Here is a 13075-nt window from a genome sequence, read left to right as displayed (position 1 = left end):
ATCTTCTCAACACGGATCTCAAATTCTGCAAGCACTCATCAAACGTTGCACCAAAGATAGAAAAATCATCCATAAATATTTCAAGAAAGGTTTCAATCATATCATGGAATATAGCAGTCATACAGCGCTGAAATGTAGCAGGTGCATTACAAAGACCAAAAGGCATTCGGCGAAAAGCAAACGTGCCATAAGGACAAGTGAAAGTGGTTTTCTCTTGGTCCTCAGGTGCAATTGTGATTTGATTATACCCCGAATACCCATCTAGAAAACAATAAAATTCATGCCCCGCTAATCTCTCCAACATTTGATCAATAAAGGGAAGGGGAAAATGGTCCTTACGGGTGGCATCATTCAAATTCCTATAGTCAATACACACTCTCCACCCCGTAACAGTTCTCGTGGGAATAAGTTCATTCTTTTCATTGGTGATCACCATAATCCCACCTTTCTTAGGCACACATTGAACCGGACTTACCCAAGCACTATCGGAAATAGGGTAGATAATACCTGAATCGAGAAGCTTAATAGTTTCAGCTTTCACTACCTCTTGCATCTTTGGATTTAGTCGTCTTTGAGGTTACACGAGAGGTGAGTACTTTTCTTCCATCAAGATTTTATGTATGCATATCGATGGACTGATTCCCTTGATGTCTGCCACCTTCCAAGCGAATGCCATTTTGTGCTCTTTGCGAACTTGCAACAATTTGTCCTCCATAGCATCTGTCAAAGCAGCAGAAATAATGACAGAAAACGTGTTATTCTCACCTAGGAATACGTACTTTAAGTGCGGAGGTAAGGGTTTGAGTTCAAGCGTCGGTGGCTCCTCGATGCTCGACTTTGGAGGGATCAAATCTCTGCGCTCTCCTAGATCTTTCAGTTTCATCCTCATCGGCCTTCTCCATAGATGGTTGTCATTGAAGTATGCTACTATTTCAGCTTTTTCTTCATCCAATTCCTCTTCTCCCAATTCAGTAGTGATAGTGGCCTCCAAAGGGTCCCTAAAAACATCCTGCACATAGTGAGACACAAGAGAGTCAAAAGCATCAATTCTAAAACAACTATCAGAATGTAGTGTGTGCTTAAGTGCATTAAAAACATCAAAAGTAATCTCTTCCTCGCCCACTCTCAATCTCAACTTCCCTTCATGTACGTCAATCAGTGCCTTGCCAGTTGCAAGGAACGGTCTCCCCAAGATTAGAGGCATCTCTGTATCCTCCTCCATGTCGAGAACCACGAAATCCGCAAGAAAAATGAATTTGTCCACTTTCACTAGCACATCCTCAATCACTCCGCGGGGTTACTTGACAGATCTGTCAGCCAGTTGCAAGGACATCCTCGTCGGCTTAGGCTCTCCTAACCCAAGTTTCCTAAACATAGACAATGGACATAAGATTAATACTTGCACCAAGATCACATAATGCCTTATGAAAAACAACATCACCAATCATGCAAGGAATAGAGAAACTCCCTGGGTCTTTTAGCTTCGGTGTGATTTTGTTTTGCACCAAAGCGGAGCAATTTTCAGTTAAGTTCACTGTCATGTGACCCTCCAACTTCCTCTTATTTGCTAAAATATCCTTCAAAAATTTAGCATAACTAGGCATTTGCATTAAAGCATCGGCGAAGGGAATATTGATTTGCAATTTTTTAAACACCTCGAGAAACTTACCGAATTGTGCATCTAGTTTTGCTTTTTTCAATGCAGCAGGAAAAGGAGGAGGTATAACAATTTTAGGTTGTGCATCTATCATCTTGGCCAACTGTCCAATTTGATTCTCAAGCCCCTTTATCGATGCATCTTGGTTTTGAAGTCTAGTTTCAGTGGATGAAATAAACTTAGACATCATTTGCTCCAAGTTGGACTTTTCTTCTCTAGGAGGATCATATCTGTACATCGGTTGTTTCCCATACTGTTGTCCTCCTTACGGTCTATTCTGACTGTTTTGACCGCCCCATGAGAAGTTGGGATGTTGCCTCCACCCAGGATTGTATGTGTTCGAATAAGGGTCATTCCTTGGGCGGTTTTGGACTCCCACTTGATTCACCGGTGCCTCATTTTGCACATAGAAGGGATTTCCATCTTGACAGTCTTTCACATAGTGTTCTCCTCCACATTTCTCAAAGAATATCTCCTGAAGACGCATGGCCGTGCCACCCACGTTCAAACCATCCAGCTACCTGTTCAATGCATCGAGTTGTGCAGTAATTGCAGAAAAATCAGTCACCTGGTGAACTCCTGCACTTCTCCGCTGGTTGTTCCTGTCAGATTGAGGATGATAACTGCTAGCAGCCATCTCCTCCAACAACTCATATCCTTCTTCTGCAGTCTTCCTCAACAGGTTTCCACATGCAGCCGCATCTATCATAGTACGGTTAGGAGTAAGCAAACCATAATAAAATGTTTGAACGACTAACCCAAGTGGTAGCTCGTGATATGGGCATCTTCGTAGTAGATCCTTGAAGCGTTCCCATGCCTCATATAGAGATTCCTGATCGAATTGAGCAAATGTTGTAATGTCTGCCCGCAGCTTCATGGTCTTGGAGGGAGGGAAGTATTTGATGAGAAAGGCTTTCGCCATGTCGTCCCATGTAGCGATCGACCCTACAGGCAAACAATTTAACAATGCCTTAGCTTTATCACGTAAAGAGAAAGGAAATAAACGCAACCTAACAGCAACATCAGAAACTCCATTGAATTCAAACGTATCGCAGATTTCAAGAAAATCCGCGATGTGCGTGTTTGGATCATCTACTGCAGTTCCTCCGAATTGGACTGTGTTCTGAATCATCTGGATTATGGCTGGCTTGATTTCAAAGTGATTTGCCCGCACGATAGGCCTCACAATGCTAGGGCGTGCACCCTCCAAAGAAGGTTGGGCATACTCCAGCATTGGTATGCGACGCGGTATCTCAACTTGTCTATTGTCACGCTGTTCCTCTCCACGTTCTTGCTCGTGTCTTTCCATCAGTTCTTTAAGTCTTTGTTGTTGTCTTCGCCTTCGAAAAGTTCTTTCAATTTCAGGATCAAACTCAAGCTCCACGTCAAGTGACTTTGGCATGCACTGGAAGAAATGTCTGTAATAAAATATGGAGTGTTAGCTAAAGAGAAATAAAATAATGCTAAAGAAAATAACTAACAATAAAATTGTAGATTAACAGTCTCCGGCAGCGGCGCCAAAAACTTGATCGAGCAAAACTTGCATAGTAAAATCCCTAATAAAAATATGATTTTGTATGCTCAAAATTAATCGCAAGTGCACGATGTCAAGTAATAATATAGTGTACAAGAGTACGAGTATCGTTCCACTGAAGACTATGTTTAACAATTATTATTTTCAGTTATTTAATATTTAGCAACGAAAATTGAGTTGTGTGATTATTCCTACTATTCTCAAAGAAATATGCAAATAAAAAAGGATTCAACAAGTAATGAATGAGAATTTATATCTAAAATGATTGAGTAAAATTCAATGAGAAATGGATTTGTTGGGAATCTCAGTTCACCTACGCCTCGTTAATTTATTAATTCGCTCAATCGTGATCTACGCATTCCGACAGGATTTCCTATTCTATGGAACACTCTCTCTCGAGCTATGCCAAACTAATTCGACTCAATGAAGTAATTAAATGTCTTTATTATTTATCAAGGGTGAACCGCATTTCGATTTATGAAATCCCCTAATTTTCGACCCTTAGGACTATGATTATCGGCACGTATCCAATTTCATATATCTATGCAAATTGTAGATCCGCGGATTATACTACTCGATCCTATCACTCGTTATTCTCTCGAAATCACTCGTGATATGAAAACTTCATTAAAGTTAGCTACGCTTTAATGACACGATAAAATAATAGTATAATCAAGAATCACGCAACAATCGAATATAAATTAATTCAAATCAAAGTTCAGGGTAGGATCCCCTTGAATCCCAACAAATATAAGAGTTAGCTACTGAAATTCATAATTAAACTAAGCAAAACAATGTTTAAAAGATAACAACTAAGTTAGAAATACTAGAATTGACGAAAAACGCGAAGAACGGTGCCCGGAAAGCTTCGAATCTTCAATCCAAGCATGAATTCCTCTCCAAGGCTTGCGGCGGCTCAAGAATAATGTCTGAATATCTCAAACGTCCAAAACGTCCACCCATATCAGCCATCCTCCGAAATAAGGAAAAGAATCGAATGCAAAATCTTGCCAAAATTAGGTGGCGCTCGGGCGGTAGAAAAGTACCGTCCGAGCGCCACACCTTCTGTAAACTTGCTTGGGGTGTGCGGCATTCGCGCTCGGGCAGTAGAACACTACCGCTCGAGCACCGACTCTTTTGTAGCTTGGCCTTTGTAAAGCATCTCTCGCGCTCGGGCGGTAGAAAATTACCGCCCGAGCGCCGACCTTTCTGTCGAGTTGTGGACTTGATCACCTTTCGCGCCCGGGCGGTAAAAAATTACCGCTCGGGCCCCGCTCATTCTGTCCGTTGCCTTCTCTTTTGTACACTTTGCTCCATTTTTTGGTTTTCCGGCCACTTTTCCTGCAAATTCGTCATGCCCGAGTGATATATGATAAAATGCAAATGTTTACTCTAAAATGAACAGAATGTGATTGAAATAAACGTATGCACAATGCAAAACACACACAGACCAATGCAATAAAACACGTAAAAACCACACCTATCAGCCACCATGAGCAAAAACCTATCCAACCCACCTAGGGACCCTACTGACCAATCGCAGCCCGAAAAAGCAGCCGTGTCCAGCTCAAAACCTTCCTGGACAGTGGACCAATTTCTGCATGTTTTTGTGCGTGTCATCCTAGCACCTCTAGAACTCCTAAGCCAACTAGGTCACTTCTAGCTGAGCCAACAACGAGCCCACCTGACCCTAATCTTCCCTGGACCACACCCAGACCATACCCAGACCAACCCAAGCCCTGGAATCCATGCAAAAGCCTCCTGAATCAAAAGACTCAAGCTGTGTGTTCTTTGCTTACCTCATGTTTTCTATTGCTAGCCGCCTAACCATCGAGCCACCCCTTGAACTAGCCCACCAAGCACTCTCCTAGGACCCTAACCACTTGACCTAACCAAGCCCAAAGCCCCCAGGCCGAGCCAAATCTCCCTGCGCAAGCTACGTACACACACACCAGCTCCTGCATCCTTTGCTTCTCGCTAGGACTCCTCCCCAGCCCCTGGTTTCGAGTCCTAGAATTGCTAGGACTCCTCCCCTCACCCCTCACGGACCCTAGCCAAGCCCTGGCCCCAACCGTACCAAAGCCAAGCCATTCAACTCAAAAATCGAACCCCCTCACTCCATAACAGAAAAGTGATTCTAGCTTTGTGTATCATGTTGTGCAGCCGACAAGTGGGGCTATAATGACTCTAACTCGTGAAAAACATATTTGTTCCATTCTAATTCATGGCAGACCCTTTTTGGTACATAAAAATCATGTTTTTGGTTCACATATCATGCTTTAAAATTCATGTTTGATGCAAAACAAAAATATAACAAAGTGCAACTTGTTTTTCATTCAAAACATAATTAAATAAATACTATGGTGTGATGGATGAGTAAAAAGAGAATTATGACGCGCCTATGAAAAACCGTTGACGATTGTGAAGAACAGGGGCACGAACCTTGGCTTGAAATTCCCTTGAATTTTCGACTTTTCTTCTTAAAATATGAGGTGTGTGTGCCGTGGATATTTGAAGAGAATTTGGTGTGCAAATTGTGAAATTTGGGCGTGAATATTCAATGGTTTGTGGTGGGGTTTTACATTTTAAATACTAAATGAAACACTAACCAAGGTTTAGGCCCATTAGGAAAATAAGTTAGACCCAATAGCCCATTAGTGTTTAATTAAAAATATTAAAATAATTTTTTTTAAATAAGTTTTTGAATTTATTAGCCGAGTTGCCAAAACGTTCGTATTTTTGTTGAAAATCCAACGTCGAAAAAATTACGTTCCAGCGTATAAATTCATCTCAAAACCCCTTATTTTCAAAAATAAGAAAAATCATCACCCTTAATTTAAATAATTAAAAGCAATTCATCAATAAAAACATTTTCCATTTTTTTTCAGCCATCGGTCTCCGTTCCTCGATTGCAACTCGAATATCCTTTAAAAATATATTTTAATGTAATCATGTAGAAAAAATATATTTTAAACATGTAAATATGGACAACATAATTAATTAATGCAATTACTTAAAATACAAAGAATTTAATAATTGCATGTATGTGGTTCGCGTGGACTTTAAATTTTCGGGGCGTTACACTCTTCCTCCCTTAAATTGAATTTCGTCCTCAAAATTCGTTTATCCTTAATAACCCAAATTTTAGATTCAGTTCTAGTATCTCAAAAATCCACGCTTCTGCTGCGCTTCTCTGATAAAACTTAAGCTCTAGAATGTCCTTACGTCTCTTTGATCCCAATTAATTTTTCCTTATAAATCCTTATTTTCAAATTGCAACTTAAAAAGACCCATAATGACTTAGTGTTGTTACTTTTATAACCTCGAATATCAATTTTTCTTACAATTCTCAATATTAAAAATGGATGACCATGCTTTTCGCATATTACTTTCCTTATTTTATACCCAAAATATTTATCAACTTATCATATTTCAATCTTAAAATCCCAAACGCATCCACTAACGCTTAGATTTTCAAGCCTAATACCGATTCATCCTTAAAAACCCTTGATTAGCATTCCTTATAACCAATATATCCCAAGGTTCTAAATATTCTTACAAGTCTAAATCATCAAAATTTCCTATCAATTAAACCATCAAATGATCGCTTATCGCTAAATCAGCCCCCAATTTCCTTAAAAATTGAAAAATTAATTTTAATTTCCTAAAAAATTATCCTAGTTAGTCTTTAATTTAGGAAATACTATGATTAACCCATAAGTTCTTATCAATCTTAATTTCTTTGTACAGTTTCCCATGACATAATTTCGATAATTTAAACTTATTTACCCAAAATCAATTGCTATAACCAATTTTACCTTTCATCAAACTTAAAATCCTAATTTATATATTTTTATACTCCAAATTCATTGCAAATCCTCGAATCATTATTTCTTAGGTGAAATTCCCAAAAATTAATTCAACTAATAACCACAAATCATTAGTATTTTATTAGAAAATCTACGTGTACCAAAGCATTCATAATATTCGTGATTAACTTATGGCCCAAAAAGTAGAATGTCAATACTAAAACCCAAAAATCAACATAGTCCAATTCCACCACAAAACAAACATGCGTTGAAATCACATAATTACTTATTTCATATTGTATCACGTATAAAAATTACAAAGCATATAAATCATATATCCTCATAGAGCTTAAACATGTTATGTAAACATATAATTCATACACTTATGCAGGTAACATCATAAAATCATATAAAGCATTTAAACTTACAAGTTTGAGGCTTGACGACTGAGCTTTCCGGCACTGATGGTGGCACAACCCTTTACAGAACCATTGATCTGATACCAATTGAAATGTCTGCTTATTCGTTTTACTTAAAATGTGCAAGAAATTTTTTTTACACCCTTACTAGCATCGGCCGAACACTTGCATAAAATAATTAAAGTATTTTTGACTTCATTTTTAAATAACCCAACCAACTGACATTTAAAAATCCAAAGGAAATAGTTTAAAGCATAAAACCGTCAAACATTTTACCAACCTAAAAACATTATTTGAAAAGTATAGCTCATACTATAACCTCTCAAAAACACCTCATAAACATAAATAAAAGTCATAAAATATCTTTAACAAATTCTTAAAATCATAAATTATAACTAGTGTGGAAAACTAACGTTGGTCCTCGGGTTATGTGAATCTTCAGTCCAGTCAGGTCAACCATCAAGACCTCCATAAACATTATTATCATAATCACATGCATCAATCAATCCTAGTGAGTCTAAAGACTCAACACGCCATATTTTTGATACCAAATAATACGTATAAAAATCACATACAACAGTGAAGATACTTGTACTTAAAATACCGTTTTCATGAAGATGCTTAAACTTCAAACATCAAAATTTCGTAAATATTTTCATGATGCATAACTTCAAATAAAAGCATTTTCATGATGCATAACTTTAAATAAAAGCATTTTCATGATGATGCATCACTTTAAACATAAACATGGCCATAAACATTTTGTAAATATTTTCGTAAACATTTTCATATCAACATATTCATATTCATATTAACGTATTCATATTCATATACGTATTTATATTGATATTCGTGTTTGTTGAATTCAGATCGTGATTGTGACTCGTATTCTTAAACGTATTGGGCGATGGATCCATCTACATGTAATCACATTACTGAGCAGCGGGGACACTAGCAACACTCTCACCGGTCAACTGAGCCTTGGCCTATCATATCCTCATATGGAAATGCGATTGTCGGGGCTCCCTCATGGGCCTTCTCCCATAGACAGGCTCTCTCGAGGGCCTTCTCCCATAAATGGGTTTCCTTTGGGGCTTTCTCCCGTAAATGGACTCTCTCTGGGTCATATTATCATATCATCATATTCGTATTAATGGAAACACGATCGTCGGGTTCCCACTGGGACCATGAACCTCACGATATCTCCAACAAATTTAGTCACAATCCCTTCACATCCTTCAACATTTCGTATTTCCATCACATACTAAAACCATGCACAAAATATCGTTTTTCTTTAAAACCAAGCATGCAACATATCTTTTAAATGTCCATAATAAATCATAAAATTCATAAATATTTAAAATTAACATTTTAACATATAAAAATCCTAAAAACCATAAACGTTTTAAAATAAACATTTTTAACATCATAAACCATTAAGTCATAAACATTTAAAATAAACATTTTAGCATATTAAATCATAAAACATTAAACATGTTAACATCTTAAAAATCTATAAACATTTAAAATTGACATATTAACATATAAACATCCATAATCATTGAAAATAATCATATTTAAAATAGCATTCAGGACACTGCCATGACGTTTACTAATTTTTAGGTGTAAAAAGATCGTTTTACCCCTGGGCGTAAAATTTCACATTTTCGACTTTTTCTTAATTCCGTTGACCCTAATATGTCCCAAATAATTATTTAAGCTTACATGAATTTTCTAATATTTTTATTTATCGATGACTTTTAAAATTAATCTTTAAATAAGACGTATTACTGCGTTTTAATCTCGAATTAAACCAAAACTTAATATAAAATTCTCAAATTTAAAAATTAGACTTTTACTAATTATTTGAGCATAAATATAATTTTTTATAATTTTACTAGGCATAAAACTATGCATTTCAATTAATTCCTTAATTAGCGTATCATACGACGATAAAATCCCGGATAAATCCAAAACTCGTTATTTTGATCCCAAACTTTAAACATATCATTTTTATTATTTATTATATTTTTCCAAGTCATGAGCCACACCCGTGGACCCATGGATTCATTTTTACCCGTGGACCCATGGATTCATTTTTAGCCTTTTAATTTTTGTGCGTGTCATCCTAGCGCCTCTAGAACTCCTAACCCAACTAGGTCACTTCCAGCTGAGCCAACACCGAGCCCACCTGACCCTAACCTTCCCTGGACCATGCCAAGACCATACCCAGACCAACCCAAGCACTGGAACCCACACACAAGCCTCCTGAATTAGAAGACTCAAGCTGCGTGTTCTTTGCTTCCCTCACGTTTTCTGTTGCTAGCCGCCCAACCATCAAGCCACCCCTTGAACCAGACCCCCAAGCACTCTCCTAGGACCCTAACCATTGGACCTACCCAAGCATAGAGCCCCCCAAATCTCCCTGCACAAGCTACACACACCAGCGCCTGCATCTTTTCCTTCTCGGGTGGAGTCCTAACTTGCTAGGACTCCTCCCCAGCCCCTGGTCTCAAGTCCTAGCAGTGGCTAGGACTCCTCCCTTGACCCCTCACGGACCCTAGCCAAGCCATGACCCCAATCTAACCAGAGCCAAGCCCTTCAACTCAAAAACTGAACCCCCATCACTCCATAACAAAAAAGTGCTTCCAGCTTTGTGTTTCATGTTGTGCAGCCGACAAGTGGAGCTATAATGACTCTAACTCGTGAAAAACATGTTTTTTCCATTCCTAATTAACGACATCCCCTTTTTGGTAAATAAATTATGTTTTTGGTTCACATATCATGCTTAAAAATTCATGTTTGATGAAAAACGAAAATATAACAAAGTGCAACTTGTTTTTCATTCAAAACATAATTAAACAAATACTATGGTGTGATTGATGAGTAAAAGGAGAATTATGGAATGTCTTTGCGTAAAAAACCGTTGACGATTGCGAAGAACGGGGGCAAGAACATTGGCTTGAAATTCCCTTGAATTTTCGAATCTTCTTCTTAAAATAGAGGCGTGTGTGCCATGGATATTTTAAGAGAATTTGGTGTGCAAATTCTGAAATTTGGGCGTGAAAATGCAATGGTTTAGGGTGGGGTTTTGCATTTTAAATACTAAATAAATCACTAACCAAAGGTTAGGCCCATTAGGAAAATAAATTAGGCCCAATCGCCCGTTAGTGTTTAATTAAAAATATTAAAATAATTTTGTTAAAAAAAGTTTGTGAATTTATTAGTCGGATTGTCAAAATGTTCGCATTTTTGTTGAAAATATAAACTGGAAAAAATTACGTCTCGGCGTATAAATTCACCCCAACATGTAAATAAATTTTACATGTAATCATGTAGAAAAAAATATATTTTAAACATGTAAATATGCACAACATAATTAATTAATGAAATTACTTAATTACTTAAAATACAAAGAATTTAATAATTGCATGTATGTGGTTCGCGTGAACTTTAAAATTTTCGGGGCGTTACAATATATGTGTAAAAAAGAAAGAAAATGCTGAGTGGAGAATCAAGTAGTAAATTATAAGCACAAACACACACACACACACACACATATATTTAATAGTACAAAGCTTCTTGATACCCTTGGGACAACCCGGGTCGTGAGTATGGGTTGTGCCCGGGTCATGGATAACCCGATACAATTGATGATACCCTCGTAGGATCTCGAGTCATGGATGACCCTTGATACTAAGAGGATAGCTCGAATCAAACTCAGTATATAGAGTGCTTTCTTCAATCAGCTGGGCAATTTTCGTCGGGCAATCAGGAGCCCAGGCTCTCATACAAGCTCCCAGAATTTTCTACCAGGGCTACCTCGATATGAGTACCACACTCGAGTGTATTAGCAGGATCAGGATATGGTCAGTTGTCCCATCTCTGACGCCAATCCAAGTGGTTGACAAAATCAGACAGGAAGGATATGACTAGTATGTGACTTAATGTGTCAGGATACATGATATGATCAGCCGCCATGCTATAAATAGTAGGTAGCATGAAAAACAAGGACATCATTACTTCTCCTACTATAAATACTAGGTTCTCTCTTCATTTAATATAGACAGATACTGAATACACCAACATTTATTACTCCTTTACAGATACTGGATACATCAGCTAGTGCAGAGACATGAGCAAGGGCGGGAAGGTTGAGAGGAAGAGAGGAGGGAGGAAGAAAGGGAGTCGAGTGCCGGTTCTAAATCTCCCACTTTGGCAGAAGAGCTGGACGAATTGAGGAAGAAAGTAAAAATGCTGGAAGGGAAAGTAGGCTCTAAAAACAGCACTTGAGCTGTGATCAAGGGTTGCCCCTTCAATGATATCATTATCCGGGAAGCACTTCCCGGGCACTTCATATCGGCCAAGATTAAGGATTATGACGGGAGTTCTGACCCTGAAGAACATCTCGTCATATTTGAAATTATGGACATGCTTCATTATTATGGAGATAAAATTAAGTGCAAAGTATTTCTAACCACCCTAGCTGATTCGGCCCAGAGATGGTTTGAAGGGCTGGCATCTCAGAGCATCAAATCTTTTGAAGATTTCCAAAAAGTATTCTTGTATTAATTCAGCCGCAACAAAAAGTACAAAAAGACTCAGCTTATTTGAGGTGAAGGAGAGCCTGGATGAGACATTGAGAGCATACATAAAAAGATTCGATCGAAAGGCTTTGGATGTCCCTGCCTGTGCTCCCGAAACAAAAACTACTGCATTCACGCATGGGTTATGGGAGGGAAATTTCTTTGATCTTTGACAAAGAAGCTTCCCATAGACTTTGAAGATCTCTTATCTCGGGCAGAGAAGTACATCAACATGGAGGAAGCCCAGAGTCTGAAAAAAGAGGCTTTGAAGAGAGTCAGGGGAGACCGGGTTCCCAGGCCCAAGGAGTGAGCCCATAAGAGGGGCAACTCAGGGCATTTTTCTCGTATCCCCCTGAGAATTTCTCGAGATTGGGAAATTGAAGAGTGTAGCTCAGATATTGCTCAAAACGTGAGCTCAATGGCGCGATTTGCAAGACCAGAAAAAAGGGTTCTGTACCCTCCATAAAGAGTGCTCTCATGACACTAGCGAGTAGAGTGCTCGAACTTTGAGGAAAGAGTCCAATCAGCGTTCTGTACCCAAATTTAATACACAAAGTGATGCGCCGAGGCTAGCACCCTGGTTAGCCCGGCGTCCCGGCCCCAATACCTTTGGAAAATTTGCAGGTGCCCCGAGTGAAAGTTGGAGGGAATAAGGAAGTTCCCGGGAGAAAGTAAGTAGGCAACCAGAGAAGAAAGCATCCTACCCAGTTAGAGGAATAATAAAGATGATTTCAAGAGGATCTACGGATGGTGACTCCAACCGGTCGCAGAAGAAAAGGAGTCGAAAAGACTGTCTGGAAGTTGATGGGAGAAGGCGTAACGAGCCGGTTATAAGCTTCGGCCCGGAAGATCTTAGGGAGTCAGACTACCTCATAACGATGCTCTTGTTATTCAAGCCAGGGTTGACAACTATGATGTGATGAGAGTCTTCGTTGACAATGGCAGCTCTATTATTGTCATTATCAAGGAAGCTTTAGTGCAGATGGATTTGTAGCGGTACCAGCTGGAGGCAGTTGAGACAGCTTTCTTTGGATTTGCGGGCCATGCTGTTTACCCAGAAGGAGAAATAA

The 13075-nt window shown here is 38.6% G+C and overlaps 1 non-coding gene across 1 annotated transcript; it reads left to right on the top strand.

Annotated features, from left to right (window-relative positions):
* Window positions 1-2424: 2424 nt before the first annotated feature.
* On the top strand, window positions 2425-2530 carry LOC140837540 (small nucleolar RNA R71). Its single transcript, XR_012119370.1, has one exon. It is a non-coding gene; the product is annotated as a small nucleolar RNA R71 (small nucleolar RNA).
* Window positions 2531-13075: the final 10545 nt, after the last annotated feature.

This window comes from Primulina eburnea, chromosome 7, assembly GCF_022965805.1.
Source record: "Primulina eburnea isolate SZY01 chromosome 7, ASM2296580v1, whole genome shotgun sequence".
Lineage (NCBI taxonomy): Eukaryota > Viridiplantae > Streptophyta > Magnoliopsida > Lamiales > Gesneriaceae > Primulina > Primulina eburnea.
Note: the sequence above shows the minus strand (reverse complement) of the source record. Positions and strands in the feature narration are given on the sequence as shown.